Raw genomic sequence first — 23293 nt, 5'->3', positions numbered from 1 at the left:
AAGGGGGGAAGATGTGTGCACTGAACTATGAAAAGCAGATTGTAACTACAGCATTTGCACTCTGGGAGGCGCTCTTATATCAAAGAATATCTGAATACCGATTTACCATGTGTAAAAAATAAATAAATAAAAAATACTTACTGTTGAACTGGGATGACCACAAGTAACAGATGGGAAGTGATTCTTCATTAAGAACATTGTTTCTGGGAAGCCAAACTATTTTTCATGCAGTATTTTTAACCCATGCCCCGAACTGCACGTGTGCCTTTATACTGATTTATTGCCATAGCAACCTAAAGAACGTAATACTTGACGAGACGACATTTCGCCAGCCTTATTTACTTTGCAATACCTGCTGGCGTTGTACCTTTACGTCAACACAGTAGGTTTTACACTTCCGTTTAACCTGAAACGCGTCGGTACAGTTTGTTGCTGCTCCACCTCTGTGGTAATTTCTAGCAAAGGGTACACCAGAACACCGTAATGGCTAGTTTAAACACCGACGCAGTCTATCGGCGTGACTAGTAGGATCATTACGGTAAATGTAGGTTGCGGAGCCTGTGTGTGTCCGACAGACCGGGAGTTCCTCTGGAAGACACTACGCCGAACAGGTAAAGCATTTAACACTTCTTTGCTTTTAACAGCATCGTTTTAATGCAGCATAATATATTGCGATTGGCAGCGACTTAAAAAGCATGCGACATTGAATGGCTAGAAAAAGAAGTCCTTACACCCAGCAGTAAATTGACATTTCAGTGAGCTGAAGCTGAAATGATGAGGTGCCCCTCTGTGTCTGTGTGGATGGAAAAAGGACGCATTGTTCGTCCGAAGGAGAAGTGAATCTGGGCTCCTGTGAGTCTGTGTGCTGTCTGAGCTGTGGTGTGAGCCGGTTTTAAGATGAAAAATGCGGCGAAATTCATCCGATAATAAATCACATCTTAGGAATAGATCTAGAAATCAGAATCCCAAGATAGGTAGAATCCACACTGACTGACCTAATTGATCCACTTTTTAATTTTTTGATGGGGTTCAGGAATAATGTCTGCATTGTGCTACTTAAAGGCTTCACCTACTGCGGTGACTGCGGGAACTTGGCTTGCTGCGGTGGCAGTGCAAGGCTATTGGGCTTTAGTAAGCCTATAACACATTTCGGAAAGCTGTAGGTAACTGTGATAAAATCATCAGAGGGAATCCCTAGAGAAATATGACATTAATTTCCAATCACCCCAGAAAGGAAAAAGGGGGTGCAAAAGGAAAAAAACAGGTGCTGAGTCATATTGGCGGGTCCTTCCCCTGATTGATCTCACAAATTGAAGCCCTGTATGTGCATGTCTGTTGTTGTCACCGTCGCCACTGCATTTAATGTTAGATTACAGTTTAGTTTATTTCATTTAAAGGCATTTTGAAAGACTTGATGTCTTTATTAAACCCAGCACAACAAATAACACTTTAAAAAAAAAAAAGCCAGGGCTGTTACACCTCAGAGGTCTTTTTCTTCATACTGAAATGGCTATTAAGTAAGCTCATACATGATGGGTTCCTTACACAGTACATAGGCTTCAGTCCAGTCTCATTTACATACAGGCACTGGCTATTGATTTTCCTCCATCAAGTCCATTTACAGTTTGTGCACACATACATATAAATGCCTGATGCATTCAGGATGAGGCTGCCATATATTGAGTCATGCACAGCCAGGGAGGCTGCTGTGAGCTCCTCCTTGGTGAGGGATGGGGCTCATGCTTTCATGTTTGTGAAGGACCCGGCTGGTCGTTCCACCTAGGTCTACATTTTGCCTGTTGGACGTAAATTCAGCTTTCTCAAGATGCTTCAGCCATCACATCCTTATATCTCTATGGCAAAGAGGACAAGAGGAACATTTCAAGAGCTTACTCCATGTTTGGATCTATACTTTGACATATTCTGGAGAAAAAAAGGCCAAAAAGCAACAAAACTGGAACATATGTAACATGCCTTCTGTTTTTTTCTTTGTGAAGTAAAGGTTATGATTTGCTTCCTTTAAATTGCATTAATATCGACACATTGCCTTTGCATTGGTGATTAATGATGTGTTTATTTTAGCATAAATGACTCCTTTTATATGGGCTTTATGTATTGATGAGAAGGTAAACAGTCTGAGTTTACTGATTGCGTTTCTGATTGTGTTTAGCCGGAAAGTTGACCTCTGATGCAAAATCTTTCTAGTGATAGCCCTTTTTTTTGCTGAAATAACCAGTTGACGTTGAAGTATATGTATTAAAACAAACAAGCAAAAAAAAAAAGTCTAATTGTCTTTCTGTTGTCGAAATCTCAGATTAACTGAGAGTAAACTGAAGCTGAAATTATGAGGTTAATTAAGCATTTTGGCTCAAATGTGTAAAAAGAAGGGTTGATGGTTTCGGTATTAAATGTCACCCCTGTTTAAGTTGTTGGAAATAATATTGAAAGAATTCTAAGTAAAGTATTTGTTGTCTTACATGTATATATTGCAGGGCTGTGGTTTGTAATCTCAGCCAATAAGTGTGCAGAAACATTCTTAAAATTGATCGGATCTAATAAGCAAAACTGAAAACTTTCATTTGGCTGTAAGAGTGACAATACCGTTTGAGGTGCCAGTTAGGATGGGAATAGCACTGCAACCTGGCAGTTCACATTCACGTGTGGCGCCTCGCATTGTGGGTCAGCTTTACATAAGCCTTGTGTGTCAGTGAGGCAACCTAATCCTGATTCCTACAAAGATACTTAGTCAGCCTGGACAGTTATATACACACACACACACACACACACACACACACAGGCAGTCCTCCTTTGTCACATTCGGAGTTTGATGTAATGCTCCGTGCTTGTTTGTGTCTGTGTGAGACAGAGAAAGTGGGAAAGGCTCCCTGTATGAAAGAAGATAGACACTCAGTGGTATCTTTGGCTGCAGCGCCAACACACTAACACTCAACCGACATGCCTGCCAGCTAACTGCCAATCTCACTCCCTTCTTTCTGTCCCTCTGGCAAAGGGAGGTATTCCAGGTTTTTGTAGAGATTAGCACACTGGTCAGCGTGCCTGTAAAGTAGTGATTTATAATTATCTTAAGGATCAACTAGGGGCACAGATTTTCTCATTGCTGAGTAATTGGTCAGTTATTTAATTTATAGGTTGATTGGTTTTGATTTTATCTCAAAAATTTGTAAAGCAAATTTTTCTTTTTTTAGAATCCACATTTGTATTAAATACGACAAAAATACTGGCAGTCCTCACATCTGAGAAGCTTTGCAGTTCACATATATGAAAACAGTTTATTAATGTTAATGACTCAATAGGACTGCTACTGCAGTTACTAGTAATAGTTGTTTATTCTTGTTGATGGCATAAACTTTTGCACTGAGATCCAGGATTCTTTCTTACACACTTGCACTTGAAATCGATCCTGTTTTGAGGAGAGAGGGAAATAGAAAAGCATATGGGGTTCATAAATAACTAGCAGGTCATTGATTAAGAGCTTGCTATAGTACTTTAGCTGACCACTTATATTCATTGTAACAGTGGGTAGTTCGGTGTCAAGGATGCATGGCAGGAGTTCTGTGTCACCAGGATAAGATCCAGCTTTACGTTCGGTATTCAGCAGACTTTGTTGTGCATGGTGTTTAGACAGTGCCTATGCAAAGCACCGGTATGAACGAATGCTTTCAGGTCAGGGACAGGTGAAGGGCAACCATCACCCGGAAGGCAATGTCTTGCTTGATGACAGCAGTTTATTGACACTGGGAAGCTTTGATTGATTTGAAGCTTTGATTGATTGTCCTATTCAGTAATGGTTCCTCCTTGTCAACTAAAGCTATCTGTACAATATGTAGGCTGAAGGATTGAAGCACGCAAAACTTGGTCACCACTCCAACCTTTAATGCAATCATATACAAAGCAGTTATTTCACTTAGGTAGTATTTCCATGTCATACCTGTCAAATGTCACGTTTAACCAATGCGATGCAGCTTTTAGTGACTTTACAAATTTTTCTTGTTTATACCGTGAACATCTTACCAATTCTTCCATTGCAATCTTCTCTGAGAGCAGATTATCAGTGGAAATAAAGCGTGTAAGTCGTAATCCCAGATCAGCATTGAAATGCTAATGGAAAGCAGAATGCTGACTTCACTTGTGCTCTTGACAGTCCTGTCAGCAAAAGAGCAATCATGCTGACAAGTCTGAGCTAACCAATTTACATTTTTGGCTACGGTTCAGGAGTGGCATGCCCCCGTGCTGACCTCGCCTGACTTGAAGCTAACGGACATCCACTTCCACACAGATTTCTACACGCTGAGCAGCGTGATGTTATATATGCTTTTATGTGTCTTGTGGAATTCTGTTCCTCAGCTTTGATTTTTATGCCCCGAGGGACAGCTGGGGTCAAGCCCAGTGGTCTTTAGTTTGCAGGAGGCTGAGATCAGTCAAGTCAAACCCACAACCGCCTGCCCCAACATCCAGACTCTCTCTGTCTTCCTGACACCTCTGGTTGGAGTATAGACAATGGCTGTTGGTTGCATACTGAACCTAAAGCACATCTCTTTAGTAATGTGGATAAAACCAAAAGCGTCCAAGCTTGAGCTTGACACAGAGATTTAAAATGTAGTTACACAGATATTTCAGAATGTAGTACTCTGACAGAAAAACCTCTCAATTATTTGAAAGTGCACTAGGCTGTTTTTTTATTTTTAAATTCACAAATTGCTTCCTCCTTATTGAAAATTCTTTGGACATGGAATATATTTGCTTTTGCTATTGCCAGCACCTCACACTCTCAAATGGGAGCTCTGGCATGAGAATTCACATGAAAATTGGACTGTAGTGTTTTGTATTTATGCATGAATATGGAAAATGAGTCACCGTCCTTCCAATGTTGCATGTCAACTTTCTGTTGAGGATAAATAATATCCAGTCCTCAAGAAAAACCCCTAGAGTTTAAAGTACAAGGTGAGACTTGTATGGTGTAATGATGGTGCGATTTTTACTGCAGCGCCATAATTTGAAAAACAACAGTGTTTATTTTTTTGTCATCATAAAATCACTCACAGGTGACAGGAAGTGATAACATCAGGCAAGAAGCCACAGTTTCACGTACTGTTGGCAGTTCCAGTGTCCAAGCAAATCTTTGTCAAAGAATATGGCACACGTGGCATATAGCACTGATATGTAAGAGAAAAAGAACAGGTGCATGTGTTTACTATTCATATATGCATTTGTGCTTCAAGTCAAATATAGAAAATCGATAAAACACGAAACTTTATTGACACCATTCTGATGTCAGAAGTGTATATGGATGGATTTTTTTTTCAAAGTAAAGAGAATATGGTATGTAGAACGAGAAAGAAAGCTGATATAAATATATGTGTGGGCTGAAGCAGGAAAAACATAAGGATGACTCACAACTCACCTAACTATCCTGTTTTTCCTCTCCTCTTGTGTGTGTTGTTTTTGCATCTGTGTTTGTGTACAACATCCCTCAGTCTTTGTGTGGGAGTCTGTGCTTAAGTGTGTGGGTATCGTTTACAGCTAAATAATGCTTGTGCTAAAGGAGAAAAAAACATCCCCCTCAGCATTTTCTCTGGTGTGTGATGTTGACTGCATCCCAGTGGCTTTATTTTGTGACATAATTCCGTCATTTAGGTTCTTTCAACCTGCTTCAGCCGATTCAGTGGTTCCTTGCGTTTTGCTGAATGCCTGATAACAAGGCTCATAGAAGAGTGTGTGGTCATAGAAATCCAGCTAAACGGCCAGCCCGTAAAAGAACTGTTGTGGGAGATGAACTTCAGGATTATGATTGTTTTGCAATAATCAAACTCTATTGTAGCCATACTGCAAATATCTCAATAGCATAATAACCCCACTAATCTTTTCTTTATTTATTTTTTGGCAAATGCTTGAGTAATATATGTTAGGCCTTTTTGCTTATATTTGATAGCCACTGTTCAACTGACAGGTAATGTAGAGAAAGAGAGATGAGTGATTTTCAGTAAAGATCTGATCGGTCTGGAATTGAACCTTAGACTCAGCTGATTAAGGCATTTTTCCCATGTGGCTATCCCCTAGCGGCTAGGGCCTAGCCACTTGAGTTGTCTTTGTTTATTCCATTTAAGGCTAAACTAAAATAACAGAATAACAAATACTGTACTGGAAAGCTCATCAGAGTGTTAGAAGTGATGAATATTTCTAAAATCTCACTGATGAGGATGATGAAATTCATTAGTGCGCTGATACAGTATATTGGTCAAATCCCTGAGTGTTTCACTGCCGTTCATTATCGGAGAGCCAAAACCCCTGAGATGATCCAAAAACAGCCATCTTCCCGCCCAGTGCCTACAAAATCCCTACTACCCTTCACATCCTTATTTGAAAGGGTTTAAAATGAAACAGATGTATCATAAATATCCTTCAGTCTTATCTACATTTTCCTCTTTGATTTCCTGCAATGATAATAGGCCTCACAACATGAAGCCCGATAGCAGTGTCCATCTCATAAATGAGAGACCCTGTCAATCATGAAGAGAAAGCTAAAGAGTCTGAAATCTTCTTGATGGGGTTTCTTCCCAGCAGAATTAAATGTAAACGTGTGAAGCCCTGGCTTAAAGGTGCCAATATGTGCTGCACTTTTTAGCTTGCATTTCATCTTATGTAAGGTGTGTCAGACATAACATAATATAATGTAATTATCCCACAAAAAATATGTTGTTTACACGTGTTCTTTGTCAGTCTGGGAGAAAACATACTTAACATACTGTAAGTATGGATCTCACCATGCAGATGCAGAATGTCAGTGAGCTTGCATAAATTGCTTGTGTTACAGCCTCTGTCAGGGTAATTGCATTTCACATCGCTTTGTTAAAATGCTTCAGTGTTACTGCTCTGTCTTCTGCCCTCTCGTCTTAATGGCTTTTCTTGATGGAGCACAGAGGTTGATGGTGACGCCCCCTAAGGTCTGCAACAGACCAGACAGGGGAGCTGCTGAATGACAACATTGCAGAGGAGTAATTATCTTTTGTGTTTCTTTCTCAAGCTAATGAAAAAAACAGTCAGAGAGCACTTAAGTGAATAGCGCTTTAAGACCTTCTTTCCACCTGCACATGTTGTTCAACACATGTTGACTGCATTATGTCATGAAAATGCAGGAGTCCATCACTGTCGGCATTAATGCGCCTCAGATATGTCAATTAGTTAATGCCAGGAATAGTCAGAGATGCATTTAATTACACTACCAACATGAGTGATGAAATGCTACCACTTTCAAAATTACCAAGAAGCGATAGGGTACTTACGATCGAGAAAATAGATGAGGATTACAGAACTGTGCAAAAGTCTGGAGCTACCCTTCATTTCTTTATGTATTGTTTCTGAGGAGCCAGGCTTTCTTGTAATTTTGGTCTTGAGCAATAGTTTTCCAGGCTTTCTGAAGGTCTTTCAAAGTTTTTCAGTCTGCTATTTGTACCTGGCCGATTTCAGTGGATTGCTTTTATTTGTTTGTTTGCTTTTAACACAGACCTATCAATCACTCAATCATTTTGAAAGCACCTAAGTCAAGAAATGAACCAGTGTTTTGGCTACATGGACAAAAAGATCCCGTTTTTTGTTGTATCTTTAGGTACTTTAGTTTTTAGCAGCCTGTCTCAAAAACACATAATTTGTTCCCATTTTATTAATTGAATGTATGAAAAATGGCAAAGGTAACTGTTTGGGAGGCATGAAATGGGATTTTTGTATCAATAAGTTTACTCTTATTAGCGCTATTAGCTGAAAAGGTGACATATCTCAACATGGTGTACATTAAGAATTTGAGGGAAACAGGCAAGTGGAGGAAGAGAGAAGCCTGTCTACAGAAGCTCACCAGTATCTGAAAGTCATGTCCTTAAAAATGGGAGAAAATCTCTAACAAAGACCTGACACAGGACCTGAGAGATGTATCTGGCTCTTCAGTTGAACGTCAGAAATATTTTCAGTGGAAGGGTGGCTGTCAAGAAGCAGTGTTGAGGATCTCACCAAAATTGGATATACTGTCAGATTTTGATCCACCATTGTCCAGCCAACATGATCCATCCATTTTATGCAGCTTAGTTTTTAATCCCAAACACACTGCCAATGCAGTAAAAGCATACCTGGAGAGAAAATCGCATAATAGAACACTTTAAGTGATGGGCTGACCTCCCAAGAGCCCAGACCTCAACATCACCGAAACAGCGTGGCATCATCTTGACAGAGAAGGTAACAAAAGGAAGCCAATATCCAAAGGAGAGGTTTGAGTGTCCTTCAAGAAGCCTGGAGAACTATTACTGACGCCAATTTCAAGAAATGACAAGAAAGGTTGTCAATAAGAGTTCAGGCTGGGTTGCAGGATAAAGTGGGCACAATAATATTGACTTTCAAGTTTGTTAGAATTGTACAAACACAGTTTTGCCTCATATATTGTATTTCCGTGCATGTTTGCACCCAATATGTTTCTCAGTGTCCTAGCAAAATATAAAGAAACCTTTGCACAGTCCGTTTGTTGATTATTGCTGTAGTTATGTGATTTTCTCTGCATTTCTATTACCTGGAGACAGATTTTTATACAACTTATGAAGCTAGTACTATTTGTTATTAGGAATGGAATCCAAAATACTTTATATAAAATAGACTAAATGCTGAATCACTATTTGGCCACAGCTAACATATGAATTTTTTTCTTCTTCATCGCCTGGCGTGTTGGCTTTCCTTTTCCCACCATATTGTCGGAAGTGTCACCAGACGCTTTGTAGAGTGTGTGATCTGTGATTTTGAACTTGTTGGGGATCTGTGGGAATTCAGAACGTAAAAGCCTACAAGTTAGACATGAGAAAAAACATGAATTATTCCTTCAATGTTTTGAAGTGTTGTTTCATCTCTTCAGCTTTCGTCTTCGGGGAAGCAAGTCGTCCCTCGTTCAGTTATGTCATAAACACTCACGCCTACTCATGTGAAAACCCACACATGGAACAAAAGCACATACACACAAGCACGCATTCACCCAGAGATGCAATTGCACAAACTACACATGGTTGTCGATTAGAATAGATGAGTCTTTAATCTGGTGGTTTGTGAACTCTTTTGATGGCTGTGTTTCACTTGATGTGTTGCGGCAGACTTTTCTCTTCTTGACAGGATTATCCTGTCAAATGACTGACGCCAGCTCCTATGGAAAGCTTCATCCATGCAACCTCAAACACTGTGGAGCTTTATTTTGAGATATCCACTGTCACAGCAGCACAGTCGAGGATTATAACTGGGCTTTTATTGTGTGCATTTCAGAGTGTTTGCTTCCTTTTCTGAAGCAACCTGTTGCTTAACTCTTTAGTAGTAGGTAAAAAAAATGCCTTTTCTTCCCAGGGTTTCAGCTGAAACCCTATTTTTTTGATCTGGCTGTCACTCATCACATAATATACTCTGTGATGGTGAGGCACTTGTGTAGTCAGAATATAAAAGGTAGATAAGTTTATAAAATCTAATCACTGATAAGAGATTTGTCGATTGCTTGGCAGAGAAACTAACTGTGAGTGCACATTTTAATCCACATATTCGATTAGGGGTTTGTCAAAAAGGTAAAAACAGAACTGAAGGTGCTTATGTAAACAGACAGCCTATTACTTTGTCAGAGAACAGAGGCAAAGCCAAATCCCACATGTACATAACTGGAAGATGATAGCCCATTATATCCTGTGCCAAGTAGAGGAGGCCATGAGAAGGTCACTGGCATACTGTCCAAAAACTGTGAGTGCACAGTTTCTACCACGGGCCGGGATGTGTGCATCAGCGGGTGCTGATTAAACAATGTGCCACAAAATGCAAAAACATTTAACTGGATTAGCGTTAGGTTGGGCAGGTTTAGACAGAATAAACTAAAAAACTGTAAACATAGAACTTGTATAGCTTGCTCATCCATTAGCTTTACATTTTCTCTAGTAACTTTACTCTTTTAACCACCTGCCTCAATATTTTACACTTAGGCCCATAATTTGACACAGTTTTTGCATTTTTTTTGCCTATGTACACAACCACAGTGGATTTTTTTTATTAAACAGTCAATATCTGATGGGAGTACAGATATTCAGCTTTAATTTCAGGGAAATTTTGCTTTATTTGTTTAGGAATTACAGTTATTTTTCTACATAGTATTCTATTCTCAGAGGCCCAAAATCGGACGATCGTGGCTCAAGAGTTGGGAGTTCGCCTTCTAATCGGAAGGTTGCCGGTTCGAGCCCCGGCTCAGACAGTCTTGGTCGTTGTGTCCTTGGGCAAGACACTTCACCTACCGCCTACTGGTGTTGGCCAGAAGGGCCGATGGCGCGATATGGCAGCCTCGCTTCTGTCAGTCTGCCTCAGGGCAGCTGTGGCTACAACTATAGCTGCCTCCACCAGTGTGTGAATGGGTGGATGACTGGGTGTGTAAAGCGCTTTGGGGTCCTAGGGGGGACTAGTAAAAGCGCTATACAAATACAGGCCATTTACCATTTATTTACCAAAAGTATTTCGACAAACTATAATAATGTTAAATAAGGCTTATTTTGTTATGTTGTTTTTCCTTCTTTGAGATTTTCTGCTAGGCTTCTACTGCAGCCGCTTTCAGTTGCTGATTGTTGTCTCCAACATTACAACACATAATTTAGTATGCTTCAGATCATGCTGCATTAATTTACTCTTCCCATCATTCTGGTACAAGTTAAACTGTCCAAATATTTTTCCACGACTGTGCGGGCTTTTTTAGCTGGTTTCAGGCAAAGTCTAGTCTGTCTTTTTCAATCTTGAGTGTAAAGAACGGTTTGCAGTTTGCAGCCCTCTGTATTTTCCTTCATGACGGCATCTCTCGATTACAGAATTTGACAATGATATGACTATCATATCGTGTTAAAAGTCTCATTGACTTGGTTAGATATGGTGAAGTTGTATTTATTTATATTTTAATAATTCACCTTGTTCACATTTTGTCATCTTTCAGGTCTTTTGATGTTGGTGAGTTGGTCAGTGCATTTATTCTTAATAATCAACAAACTTATTAATTTGAGCCTAATGACGTCTTCCCCACTTGCATTGACATCTCCTTGGGAACGAACCTCACCTGTCCGTGGATACTGCTTATCAGTAAGTTGTGTAATTAATTCTGACTCTCCAAAAAAAGGGGGACTGTGCACAAAAGTGACTGTAATTCCTCAACAGTGAATGCAAAATTTTGTAAAACTCACAGTGTCTTTGAAGCTGCAACCGCATTGTGATTGTTTGATTTAAAAGCGACTGTGGTGGTGTGCAGAGGGAAAAGTGCAAAGTTTTCCATTTGTCCAACAAAACATGGACTTAACCGTAATTCATAATGAAACTGTAGCGGCAAAAATGTAAGGGCTGACAAAAAAAAAAAAATCACACAAAGCCATCCAAAAATACAACGCTTATTAGACTACCAGGATTAAGAGCTAGTGTATATATGACTAAATGTGAGTGGAAACTTCCCCATTAGAGGAAATTCTAGGATTACAACAAAGGAACAGGGGATGGGATTACTGTACTGGTAGATCACATGCATACACACAATAGGCTTTTGTATGACTGATAAAGAGTGGTAGGAGGAAAAATTGGAGTGTGAGACAACCTTTGTTGTTGACAGGTCATATTGTTAATTATAAATGACTTCTTAGAGATAACAGATGGATAGTATCATAAACTAATGAAATAGCTGCAAACCAATTTTTCACTGTCTTATAGCAAATTATTTCCACAGAAATGAAAATGTGTTCATTTGTATTTCCAAACGGTATTAATAGAGGGTGCATTTATTTTGACCTTCATCCAAACAAGGCAATGAAACATGATGTAGCACTAAATAAAAGTGTCTGTCATATCAGACCTGTGACATATTAGATAAACAACTGTGGCGAGGATTTCGGGATCTCAGCTTTATCAGGATTCTTGGCTTACTAAAGAAGATATTAGGGCTCAATTTTAGCTGCTCCTCTCAGACATATAATTTGGTCATTTTGGAGTAGGATCGAGGAGGATGCATATTAAACAGCTATTGTTTTTCTCTTTCTCACTTTAAGTATTTCCATGATGTGTAAAGCTCATAATGTTTTGTGAAACATATTAAGCTTAGTCCTGCTAATCTTAAAGGTTATTCTGAAATCTTTTACAAAGCTGTGATCTCACCTGGTGTGCCCATATTCAGTGTATTTGAGCGAGGCAGATGTGCCCACATGCATGTTAGCAGTCCAGACTAAACCCCACTCTGAGTGGCCTTAATTGATTTTAGTAAGCCAACTAAAACCACCAGGCTTAGGTTAGCTAATATTTTTTGCTTTCACCCAATGGTAGCCATTAAGTCAAACCACCCACTATTATCACACATGCGCGCGCGTGCACACACACACACGCACACACACAGAGTAAAGCATGCTGCTCTTTCACGGCCTTCAATCTATCTGCCTCTTGTCAGCAGGCATTCCCTTTCTTTGATTTGCTCATTGCGGTGTTCTTCCATGTTGTGATAACTGATGTTATGTGCCCTCTCTTGTTTTCGGTAGCATGGGCCAGAGACACGAAGACGGCTAAAAGAATCCCGGGGAAGAGGGAGAATGGTTTGTTCACCCTGCCAGTTCTCTCTTCATATGTAGCCACTGCTTGCAGGGCATAGCCTTGAGAATGCAAGACTGGATCAAAAATGATCCGGTCCGTTTCCTTCCTTTGTTTCCCTCTTTGTGTATATTTCAGAAAAGGGTGTATTTATTCAGCCATTGCATTAAACATCCATTTTTCCATGGCAACCAGGCACTGATGATCCATTTAGGATGTGTAGATACAGCATTGCTCACTCCTTTTCATTTCTTTTACATTAGGCCAGGGAGAAATCGAGTGGGAAGGCACTGATAGCTGATAAGCTAAAAAACATGAAGTTATTTGGTTTTATTAACAACTGATTGAAACACAAAGATTTAACCATTTTCTGGTAAAACAAAATAGACACACGGTGCCAAATTACTAAATAATATGTAAGAAGACCCTCTCAGTATCTTTTATTGGATTGGATTAAGGTTACAATTTGTGCTTTATCTGTGGTTTGAAATAATGTGAATACAGTACTTTGTCTTTTGGAGCAAATACAATAACGCCTGACTGCATTAGTATAACCAGAAATTATAAACCGAAGGTTGAATATGTTGAATTTTACCGTGGTATTCTTATTCCATTTGTCTGTCAAAATGATTACACAAAAACCATTTGGCTGAATTTCATAAAACATGGTTGAGAGGTACAGTAGTGTGGAAATGTGTTCTTAATACAGTGGAACCCCGACTTACGAAATTAATTCGTTCCAAAGGGTCTTTTGTAAGTCAAAGCACCTTTTTCCATCGCCTTTTGAGTGAGGCGATGCTGGCTGAAGACAAAGTTCTTGGTGGAGGAGGAGGTGGCGGAGGTTGAAGAAAGCATACGTATACATGCATACATGCGTACATGTACATGTAACATTATGGAATTGAATTTAATGTTTCTATTTTATCTATTTCGTTACGCAGGCATTTTGCCGTACCACGGGCAGAAATATTGCCATTAAGTGCCTTCGTAACTTGAATTTTGCGTTAAATGGGGTCTTCGTAAGCCGGGGTTCCACTTTATTTTGATAAGATGATGTAAAGTCTAAAGCCTTACTGAAGTGGCACATTTAGTATCAGTCCCTAGGGGCAGCAGAGCATAGGTTTATTCTTCAGAACAACATTAAATCACACGTGAGATGTTCTCAGTTTAAGGTAAAGACACAACCAGATAAGTTTCCTCGCTCACTTGATAAGCTTTATTCTGCTTAAACAAGCACTTGGTTTAAGTACAGTCAATTCATGCTTACCAGTATTTTAGTGCCTCTCGTGTCACTATTGGAAAAAATACACTTAATGTGATGCTGACACGAAATGTGACCATACATTTGCATTATTTTTTTGTTTGTATTTTCTGTTCATACCTTCATAAACAGGGACTCTGTTTTGTATATAAATTTGATCATCTTTTAAATTAAATTCTTTCAGATGTATTTGGTGATTAAAAATTAAAGTGGAAGATAGTCATGATTATGACAGACCTTTTACAACTCTTTCTGCCAACTCTTTCTTTTCTATCTAAAAATTGATAAAATGTTTCTGTAGTTCAAGATGTGTGCAGGCTTGACAAAACAGACAAGAAATTATATTAACAAAGTCTTGATTTATGTGGTCTGTCATTCTGAATTCAGGACTTTAGAGGTCACTGGTGTTTTAGTCGCTCTACTCCCTTCCATTTTCTCAACCACATTCAAACCTTGTTGGCTCCTCCCTGTTTTCTTTGCAATGATAAATGTGCTGAGAGTAAATGAAAATTATAACCAAGGTCAAGTTATTGTATTTAGCTGATGGGGGTTGTGCTTTTTCTAATTGCGTTATATATCATGTAGGGGTAAAAGTGCAATACTGGTTGAAGTTATACCTCAGTTGAGCCTTATCGATTACTTGACATCTTGCAGAATTAGTTTGGTCATAGACCGTATTGGGCTTCTTTTTTTCCTCTTTCTTTGATTTCCTTTATAGGAAATGTGGCTGTTTACAGTCGGGGAAATTGTTATTTGATCCACTTGCTCACTTACAAAGAAATCAAATCTTATTTTTATGACAGTTTCATTTTAATGGAGACAGAATATCAACTGAAAATCCAGTAAAAACATATTAAAGCTTATAAATTGATTTAGTACTTGGTCGTGGAATCGTTGTATTTAGTTTGTGACCAAGTTTGCACACATCTGATGACTGATTCTGGGCAACTCCTCTTTACTGAAACTCTTAAATCCTTTAGGTTTATTGACTGCGACTTGGCAACTCGATGCTTCTTTTCTATAGGACTGAGGTCTGAAGACTGGCTAGGCCACTGCATGAACTTAAAGTGCTTCTTCTTTAGCCACTGCCTTGTAGTTTGGCGGTGTATTTTGGGTCATTGTCCTGCTGGAAGACACATCATTCACCATCTTCAGTTTTCTGGCTTTTATGGTACATGGTCCCATCCATTGACCCATCAATGCAATGTCAGCGTCGACCTGTGTCGACAGGCTAAAAGCATATTGTTACCACCACTGTGCTTGACGGTGGGGATAATCTCTAGATACTCAGCATTTCTCTTCTAGTTGATGTCAGAGAGCTTGTTTATGGTTTCATCTGACCACAGCACTTTCTTCCAAGCCTCCTCTGAATAATTTAGGTGCCTACTGGCAAACTTAAGATGGGCCTATGCATGTGCCTACTTAAACAGGAGGACCTTGCGTCCCAACGGCCTTCAGATCATTAGCAAGCTCCTCCCTTGTAGTTTTGTGCTGATACACCACCTTTCTCTTGATTATCCTCACCCCATGAGGCATGATCTTGCATGGAGCTCAGGACCGAGGGTGATCAATGGTTATCTTATACTTCTTCCATTCCCAAATAATTCCACCAACAGTTGTCACCTTCTCACCTAGCTTCTTGTAGGCCATTCCAGCCTTCCGGACACATCTGCTTTGTACATATAACAAGCTGAGAACAGGAGTATCTGTAATTGATTGGCTGTGTGCCACATGGGTACAAAGCCAATTTCTTGGAGCCAGAATTCTGGCTGGGTTAAAGGGGATCAAATACTTATTTTACTTTTTGTTTGTTTGAGTTTAGAGTGGATTATCTTCACTCTAAGTACTCCAGAGTTATTCAAAAACCTGTAATTGCTCCAAGATTTTGGTTTGATTATCTGTTGACCACCTCACCATATCAAACAGTCAAACACGGGATTGTCCCCCAAAATTTGGTCCGGCAGATTTAGTGGACATCTCAGGAGTCTAACTCCCTACATTCCCTTCAAGGTTTATCAGTAGCAGCCTGAAAAAAGACCAAAAAAAACCTTTTCCCTCCTTCTGACATGAACCTTCACTTAGGCTGAATCAGCTAATGCTGTTATCAGTTGCTATGGAGACTGACTGAGTTAGGATGTTGCTGTGGAAACTGAGCAGCAGCTCATTACCACCCACAGCAACCCTCCACACTCGCTTGAGCAGCACCACACAAATACATAGCTCATACACACTCATTTAAATACACACATACACAGTAGATATGTTTTTTTTCATGATGTATCAGCCGTAAGTATGATTAATATTGCTTTTATTTAAACCTCACAGAGATACAGTGACATGGTGCACACACCTGTACAAATATGTAGGAATTTTGCGGTGCTTTTATTAAAATTTTGTATTAACAGGTAGCTCACCGTGGGTTTCACGTGAGTCAGTCTCTTAAAGATTAAATTACCACTCCGATCTTTGTGACAGGAGCTAATCACTAACCAGCACTTTCATTATCACTGCATTTAGCGTGTTGCTTCCAGGTGCGCTCAAGCTGAAATTTGCTCTCCGTCAGCCCTTTTTCACCCCAAACACTCAGAGAATGTCACAGTAGGAAAGAAAGCACACGTGTTACTAATATTATTCTGTTCAAATGTTCCAGTAACCCACGGCAGTGTGACAGTAAAACCAACATGAATACAATAGCAGCCACTTGAAACTGAAGAAATGGAATTCGGCCATTCTTTATTCTTCTAATTAAAACTGGTGCCTTTCCTACTGTGACATGACAAAATGTCTGCCGTGGAAAGGGCCTGGGTGGGAGGGGGCAGATGTGGTCTCTCTTATTTGCAAATGGATCCTGCACTTGTTTGTTTCCAGCAGTCTTGGTTTAGTCTGGGTTCAACTTTTTTCACCTCACAGTCATACCTTTTTACAACGCCATCCATTTCCTGACTTGCCTGCTTTTTGCGAGACCATGCTAGTGAATTTTGTCTTTTAAAATGTAGTTTTATCAGTGTAAATAAGAGGAATCATTACGAATCTGAATGAGAATGATTTTCTCCCCCTACATATAAGGCTTGTTCTATTATTTTAATATTTTTCACAGGGATTTAGAGTCACAAACTAATCTCTCCCTTAAACAAAATTGCATTCAGTAAGCAGTGTAACAACCACATATGTGTAATTAGCGTGGCATGTTACACTTGTTTACATGAGACGATGTTGATATTAGTCATCTCTGTCCACAAGTCTCTGTTAAAATGTAAATGCTGAAGAAAATCTTGACCCATGCACTTGATCAGGGCTTTCTCTCCCTGCTGTTGTTTATTAATTCAGTAGTAGGGGTGCTGCCTGCTGTGGCTCAGTGTTTCACTGCTCCCCTGATAGTTTCCGCTGTGATACTGATATATTCAAAAACACACTCTGCACACTGCCTGAGAAGTCCGTAGAATTGACTTTGCAGTGCACCCATATGGCATTTCATTCTAGCTACTCGAAGCACAACATTGGACTACAGTCAAGTGTATTAGCACAGTGTTCTCTATAATATCGTAGTGCTAAAATTATCTTTTATATATGTAGGCCAGAGGACAGAAATTATATTAAGGCTATAATTACACAGGACATGTCTTTTGTCCACGAAGGTACGTTTTCTAAGTGTTATGTACGCTACTTGTGCACACCTCAGTCTTTGTTTGACTTTCTGTTTCAGATGCATTGGGTGATTATAAAAATCCATTTAACATGGATGTTTGTATTCCAATTATGGGCCTATTAACATGCTACACCGCACATGTTGCCATGATAAAACATTTGCAGGCTACACCAGAGCTCCGTATAAGCGAGTCCATCAAATCTCCCTGTCTCTTGTTGGTTCACACTTGATCGACAGAGCTTTGTCATAAAAATGAAATCTGTCGTCTCAAGCATTTTGTCACTGCATCTGCTGCTGAACCCTCAAAACAGTTAAATATAGAAATTAACCAGCACATTTTTTGTTTCTTGATGTAGTAAAAGCGTCACCCACTGTAGGACATATCTGGCTATCCATATGGTCACTGACACAGCTATAAATACTGTACTGTATCGTCATTCACCAGCAGAGAACACACACAAGCTTCTACTTAATCATAATGGATTAACTATCGGGTGTTGTGTTTTGGGATGTAATTCCCAAATCTCCCAAACTCATTTTAAAACTATGAATGCACTGTAGTAATTCTTTGTGGACTGCTGTATATATAAACATCTCCACACATCGATGTCACACATGCAGTTGGTAAAATTCACACTCACAGACTTGACAATGCCAGTGCACATACTGTATCAAAGTACTCACTATTGAACAAACCATTAGCACTGGTACTCTTAAAAATGTGAAGGCTGATCATGAGATTGTTTTGCCACATGCAGTAATTCTACCGTGGCAGTGAAAATGAAAGCTGCATCCACCTGCACTCAGCAGCAAGTGGGCACAGCCAGAGGCGGTCTATGTGTGCCCGATGCACACATGGTGCACCTGTTTGGGAGTGCGTTGCACTGTAGGTATTTGTGTAGTGATATGTTTGTGCAAGACTGGGGAGTGTTCATTAGCTTATTGGTAATGTAACTGACTGGTGCTGTTTATAGTGGAGCCCACGCAAACTCCTAAAGAAGCTGTGAAAACGCTTGTTCTCTTGTAAAGAGCACCACCAACTGAAGCTCTGTGTCTGACACCGACAGAGCAGGCACTTTATTCCGTAATACATATGGTGTCTCAGCGCAGGGAAATAGCGCAGAAACACAAGAGTTGAAAGAGGTAAATGAGGTCTCGGCAGCAGTGGGTTTAGTCAATAGAGGAAAAAGGAGAGGAAAAAAAATCTAATTTTAGCGAGGTCATTTATTCTTTATTGTGCGTGAACCCTTTGTTATTGCTAGTATCTTCTCCTCTTCTTTTTATACACAGTAAATTGCACTGAACAAGGAAAAAAAAGAGTTGGGGAGAGGAAATTCACTTCCATAATTTAGAGTAGAAAAAAAAAGCTTTTCTTCTTTCTCATCCCCCAGCTGATTTCTGTTTTCATTTTCAAGGGGAAATTAAAAGTTATTTTGGTTCACTTTGGAGAAACCACTTGTCCGACATGTTTTAGCTCTCTAAAACACTCGCACTAAATGCAGTGTGCATATTTTATAATAATATCACTAACAGGGCTGGGCCATATCATACCGTTCACGGTAATACCGGTATAATGTTGGGCAATGATAAGAAAATGAAATATTGCAATAGAATATGGGTAAAACGTGCATGCGCAGTACCTTTGTTTTCATACGCACATGACGGAAAAAGCATGGCGGCGACGGAGAAAGAGGAGGGCGAATGCGGATCGTTGAATGAAACGGATGAACCAGAATTGGTTTGTAAAAATGCTGCAACGTCAGTGGTGTGGAACTGGTTTAGCTTTCGTCCGTCAGATACACAACAAAGCACTATTTTTGGTAGAGCATGCTAGCGGGCCGTCGTTATTACCGTGTTTTTTGGAAAATACAGCACACTTAAAATCAATCCTTTGATTTTTCTGAAAATCGACAGTGCCCCATATAATCCCGTGTGCCTTATGTATGAATTCTGGTTGTGTTTACTGACCTCGAAACGATTTTATGTGGTACACGGCGCTCGAAAATCTGTCAAATGTTTTAGTACGGCTTTGCTAAGCTATGAAGCCGCACCGCTTGATGGATTGTCGGAGCATTACGGCTATCGTAATCAGGAGCCTCGCGGAGGGATACGTACTGTGCTTCAACATAATATTACCATATTGTGTGTGTATAACCTCTTTTTAAGTTTTGTGGATATTATACGTGGTTATGCTGAGGATATGTCGGCCAATTTCCACTGGAAATGCCTTTTGGTTAAACTGTCAGCAAAGAATTTGCATTTGCGCTGTTAAATTTTTATATAACTTTAATGCACATAAAAAAACAGCTTGTTTAATTGAAAATACATTGATGTTTTGTTTTTGTTTTTTTGCACTAATAAAGTTGTGGAGTTATAAAGTAGTTTGTCTAGTGTCAATTATATCGTCAGTTATATCGTTATCACAAATTTTCAAATGTATATCCTGAAAAATATTTTTGGTCATATCGCCCTGCTCTAATCACTGATGCCTTTTGCAATTTCTTCACACAAAGCTAATTTCTGGTGGCTCTTTGCCTGTATTTATTCTCTTAATTCTCTTAATTTTGTCCCATTAATAATTTCTTGTTGGAATTCAGTGCTGTGACCACATTTACACATTTGTGTAAAAGTTGTTGTCACTTCATCTGGCGTATTGTTTTGTGTGTTGTTTTGCTAATTGATTAGGTCATTTAAATTATTTTACAAGGTTAAATGACCTGAGCTCAAAAAGCATCACTCCTTTAAAGCAAACTTACAGCTTGGCATTGATCTCGTATTCACTCTTAATGTTTTTTGGACATATAGGCAAACTGAAGTAGGTGTTGAGTCATCATTCAGCCATAAATTTTGCCTCCACGGATGTCAGGGTCTTGAGTTCCTTGGGGTGGGGTTTTTATCCAAAGGAGTTAATGTACAGTTTTCCTAGCTTTGGCACCCTCTGCTGGCTACATGACAAATTAAAAATATAATTACAGATGGGGCCAAGCTGCTCAGCAGAGCAGTTAAAGAGTGCTGGTTCATACTGCTGGAGTATTTTCATTATATCATGTTCATTGCAGAATGTTGAACATTTTATGGGTTTTTTGTACCAGTTATTAACATGACCTCACTTTAAACCCTGTGCAATGAAAGATGTGACACAATAAATATGAAGTCATACTGCATTGTCTTCCAGATTTTGAATGTGTTTCTTAAGCCATTAACCAAGAATAAACAGCATTTTTGCATGAGTAGAATTTTGCTTAAGCAAATTATTGCAATTAACAAATATGTTTCCTGTTCAATCAATCATCACAGTGCCTGTTAGTGGTCATTTTTAATATGGTCCCTGCTCCAGCTGAAGAAAGCAGGATCAGCATCTTCCAAACCCCACCCAGCACAGTGCATTGATGTGGATTCAAAACAGACCACAGAGGCCTGCGAGGACCCAACCAGATGAATGTCTGTGCCTCATGTTTTCCAACATCTTAGTGGTCCCAGAGAAACAGACATGCACATGCTGAAAGGAAAAAGTACAAACAATGGTGGGGTAAATGTGGCAGCACTTCTGGGAATATTCATGCATGACAACATGTAATAAATAGACTACACAGCATCCTTTAAAGGTAAAGGAACAACACAGTAATGGAGGGATAGTAAATCAAGTATAAGTTACCGATAGTGTAAGTTATAAGCTACAGTACTGTGCAAAAGTCCAGAGTCACCTGTAATTTCTTTATATTTTGCTTTCAATGGGACAGAGTTTCTTGTAAAGTGGTAAAGCAATAGGCTCTCTGAAGGTCTTTCATTTTAAACATTGGCTGCTTTTCCACTTGTTTTCAGTCCAGTCCTTGTACCTGACCATTTCCATAAGAATTTCATAGGAATTATTTGTTTGTTAAGCCACTTAACATTAATCTATAAATCATTCACGCATAAAAAATGTCCCTAACTCAAGGGGTAAATAAAACTTGCCTTAGGCACTTTGTTACTAGCAGCTTGTGACACTGCTAGTGACAACAACCCTTTTTGTTTTTATCTTGGCATAGCTGGTGTATAGTGTGTACTTAAAAGTTTGAGGAAACCAGGCAAGTGGAGGACAAAAAAGAAGTGGCAGGCCTTAGAAAAGCTGAGGTATGCCATATTATTCAAGACCTGAGCTGAAAATCTGTAGCAACAGGACTTACAGAGTTAGAAATCAAGATTTAAAGTTTTTGGTTTCAATTGTTGTCAATATGTCAAATTTATGGAATCATGAATGCAGAAAAGTATCATCAGATTTTGATCCAACATGCAATTCCATGTGGAACGCAGTTGTCACCACCTTCATTTGTCACCACCAGACATACTGCCAATGCACTAAAACTGTACCTGGATAGAAAAACATAGAATGGACTATCAGTCATGGATTGACCTCCACAGAGCCTTGACCTCAACATTATTGAAGCTGTATGGGATCATCTTGATAGAGGAATACACCCCCCCAAGTTTTGCACATGTCGAGGAGCGTGTCAGGCTACATTTCACTGTGTGTTATACTTGTATAACTATGCATGTGACAAGTAAAGAACCTTGAACCTTGAATAGAATAAAAGGCAGCCAACTTCCAAAGACGAGCTTTAGATGTTCTTCAGGAAGCATGGAAAACTATTCCTGAAGACTACTTTAATAAGAAAGCTTAACTAAGAGAGTTCAGGATATATGGAAGAATAAAGTTGGTCCTACCAAATATTGATTTTCAAGCTTGTTTGAATTATGCAAACTCGGTGTATCGTATGCTGTATTTCCATCTCTGTTTGCACATTTCAATAAATTAGGAAAATGGGAAACGGGTACACTAACAACATATACAGAAATGATGGGTGACTCAAGACTTGGAAACTCAGCCATGGAAAGTCATTCCATGAAGACTCAAGACAAGACTGTCACAGTTCTGTATTTAGTGTTTAAAAACATCACTAATTAGGATTATTTTCCACAATCAAGGCTGTTTTATAAGCCACTTTTAAGTGAAACATTGACTTAATTCTCAAATGTAAAAATGCAACACGTCTGACTCTGTACTTTTACTCATTGGTACTGATTACATGAAGGTGCTCTCTCTTTTATGAGTTGAATATGTCTGCCTTTTTCACCATAGAACTAAAAAGAGAAGACCTATTTCACCATAGGACAGAAGAAGTTTAAAGTTTTCGTAGACACGTCATCTACCTGACTTTGTTAAAGTCGTGTCTGTAGTAATCTGTAGAGTGTGAATAACACTGGCTCTCATATCCTAGTCTAAAATAAATACACTATCTTGACTAATTGTTGGACACTAGATTATGAAAGGCTTAAACTACTGTGGATTTTCTAAGGAGTTAAGCACATATTTCTGCTGACAGCTTTAAGGTCAGATCAAGGTCAAAGATCCTAACAATTTAAACTACATCGGTCACATAGACAGTCAGTGTATCGGCTGGTTAAAAGTGACTGTTTTTTTTCCCTCCCCGTCATGACATTCTGACTTAATTTGTCCAAGCAGAGAGGAGAAAAACTGGGCCCATTGGTTACATGACAGGGAATCAACAATGAGGAGAGATGTATGGCATAATTGTTTTATTTGCCGTCTTTTCTTTTTTCTGTTTCTCTGTTCCCTCTGGCCTTTTGCTAACCCCAATTACATGCTTGCTTTCTTTGCCCTGCTGCCTCCTGGTGTGCATATCCTGTTGGCATAAGGAGCTTTGGCCGCTTTTCTAAGAGACCAGAGTCTGTTCCCATCAGTGGAGCTGTCTGTTTGCATGGGAGTTTTGACTTGG

The 23293-nt window shown here is 39.3% G+C and overlaps 1 protein-coding gene across 4 annotated transcripts in view; it reads left to right on the top strand.

Annotated features, from left to right (window-relative positions):
• The first annotated feature begins 292 nt into the window (after window positions 1-292).
• map2 (microtubule-associated protein 2) overlaps window positions 293-23293 on the top strand; it is a 101268-nt gene continuing 78267 nt past the window's right edge. For 2 of the 4 annotated variants that reach the window (XM_086265874.1, XM_086265873.1), the window contains exon 1: window positions 293-611. The gene's annotated coding sequence lies outside the window, so the exon portion shown is untranslated. The remainder of the gene's footprint in view (window positions 612-23293) is intronic. The other 2 variants (XM_086265876.1, XM_086265875.1) reach the window with 1 other exon arrangement.

Source organism: Aulonocara sp. 'chitande type north' Nkhata Bay, linkage group LG16 (assembly GCF_057382095.1).
Source record: "Aulonocara sp. 'chitande type north' Nkhata Bay isolate Kocher_YH1m ecotype deep benthic linkage group LG16, A_spYH_male_GT1.1, whole genome shotgun sequence".
Taxonomy (NCBI): Eukaryota; Metazoa; Chordata; class Actinopteri; order Cichliformes; family Cichlidae; genus Aulonocara; species Aulonocara sp. 'chitande type north' Nkhata Bay.
The sequence above is the reverse complement of the archived record's forward strand: the minus strand, read 5'-3'. Positions and strand labels throughout refer to the sequence as shown.